Below are 2,603 nucleotides of genomic sequence, written 5' to 3' on the forward strand. Positions count from 1 at the left end.
CCAAAGCCGTCGCCATGGGAACATCTCCAGGCCCTAGTGCCATTATGCCTCCTTCAGGCGCAGCCAAGGACGGAAAGCACTCAGTGGCAACCGGTAACGGCAAATACACCTGCACAGAGAAACGATCTGCAGGTCAAATCCTACGCATCCAGGAGAGATCGAAAACGGCTCCTTCGGCTGAATGGTTAAAGAGGTGGAATGGGCCAGATCCGTTTTGCCAAACTTTCCCCCAAACCACCTAAGCCCACAGAGGTCGAAAAGCGACCTCCACCTAAGAGGTGGACCCTCCTCCGACCCCTCGGCAAAGCGGCAACGCGTACAGCCAGGGCGATCCTTTGCGGAGATCGCGAAAAACCACATTCTCCTGGGCGTGGTCGATAAAAACGACCCAAATGGCAGGATTCCACGAAACAAGTGGAAGTGGGTGGACCTAGCCACAAAATGATTTGAAATTCTAGGCAAAGAATCTGGCTCCCCTTCTGTCTGCAAAGACAAAGGCGGCATCAAGGTGATCGCCTGTGACGATGAACGCTCTGCGGAGCTGTTCAAAGCCGCAGTAAAGGAGCTGGGGGAGGTGTATAAGGTCGACGAAATGGAGGGGTCAACAAACCAGGCCATCCTCATCCTAAACAAGGAGTCCCTAGCTCCCATTGAGGCCGCTCACGGGGAGCTAAACTTCGGGTTAAGTTCAGTGCCCATAAAGGTCTATAAATCGGACTCCGCCAAGGAGGATCAGGATGGCAGTGGAGGAGTGATCGAGGACATTGCCTCCGAGATCGAGGCATCGGAAACCGAGGACGGCTACTCGACCGATGCCTCAATCCTCCGCAGCCTTGCGAACATGGGTCCAATGACGGACCTAGACACATCGGATGAGGAGGAAGCCGATACAGCATTTTTTTGCTCCTAAATTACAGCAATGCCGATAACGCGGCAGCCACCGTGGAGAGTCAGCCATCTCCGTTCCAAGTGCTGTCATCGTACATGGCCTACGAAAGGCAAGAACCGCCGGATGAGCTGATAAGGGGACTGGTAAAAGACAGCGAAAAGCAAAACATAGGCCTTTTAGTAGGCTGTGATTCTAACGCCCACCATACACAATGAAAAAGTACAGACACAAACGACCGCGGTGAGTCTCTTTATAAGTTTATTTTTAGTTCAAATCTCTTTATATGTAATAAAGGTAATGACCCCACCTTTATCATTAAGAACCGAAAACAGGTAATAGACCTTACTCTCGTCTCCTAACCACTATTAAAGAAAGTAACTCACTGGTGGGTGCTAGATAAGCACTCTTTCCCGGACCACAGGTATATAGAAACGAACCTCACAACCACCCCTCAAAACCAGCAGTTTTCACAAACCCAACGAAAGCAAACTGGCAAAAATACAAAAACATTTTAAGGGAAAAATCCCAATGGATCCCCCTCCATAACCCCCAACAATTTCTAGTCTAAACGAACTAGTTTCAATTTTCACAGAAACCTGCAACTATGCACTAAAAAAGGCCTGCCCCATTAGCAAGCCCAAAAGAAAGAGAAAACCTCCCTGGTGGTCAGCAGAACTGTCCCCCCTCCGAATGGACTGCAGAACCCTTTTTAACAGGGCTAAGGCAGGAAATGAGGAGCCCCTGTGGACCCCCTACAAGAGAGCTCTTGCAAACTACAAAAAAGCCATCAGGAAAGCAAAGCGATCCTCGTGTTATTCCTTCTGCTCAGAAATTGAGAATACAACTAAAGCAGCCAGACTTAGAAAAATCCTATCCAAATCGGCCACAACCCTAGGCTACCTTAAAAGAGCAGATGGCTCCTGGACCAGCACGAGTGAGGAATCTCTGGAGATACTTCTAGACACTCATTTCCCAGAAAACAGCCAAAACGCTCTCACCTCCTAACAAACAAACGCCACACTGGCAAGTATCGAACTGTGCATACCTCCAAAGGTCCTCCATTGGGCTATACACAGCTTTAAACCATACAAATCTGCAGGTACAGACAAAATCATACCCGCACAAATCCAAAATGCGGGAAATATAGCCATAAACTGGCTTCTTGACATTTTTAAAAGGTCCCTACTTCTTGGACACCTACCGCAATCGTGGCTAGAGTCCCGAATTGTCTTCATCCCCAAAGCAGGGAAACCATCACACACGACCCCCAAGGATTTTAGACCAATTAGTCTGTCATCCTTCCTACTAAAGACCCTTGAAATAATCATCGGCCTGCATCTGAGATCAACTCTTAATCCAAGTCTCATCACAGACACGCAACACGCCTACAAGAAAGGGAAATCGAAAGAGACAGCACTACACTCTCTCGTCTCTAAGATAGAAAAATCAATGTCCCAAAAGGAATATGCACTGGTAGCTTTCCTGGACATTGAAGGAGCTTTTTACAACGTCATCCCAACGGCGATTACCGGAGCGCTGACAGACCTTGGGGTGGACCGCCACTTGGTGGGACTCATAAACCAACTGCTCACCTGCAGGAGGCGCGTCAACCCTCACTAGGCACGTCAGCAGAGGCACTCCGCAAGAAGGCGTCCTCTCCCCACTTCTATTGAACATAGCAGTCAACTCGATACTACGCGACATGGAAGGGGGG

Source organism: Drosophila yakuba, chromosome 2L (assembly GCF_016746365.2).
Source record: "Drosophila yakuba strain Tai18E2 chromosome 2L, Prin_Dyak_Tai18E2_2.1, whole genome shotgun sequence".
Lineage (NCBI taxonomy): Eukaryota > Metazoa > Arthropoda > Insecta > Diptera > Drosophilidae > Drosophila > Drosophila yakuba.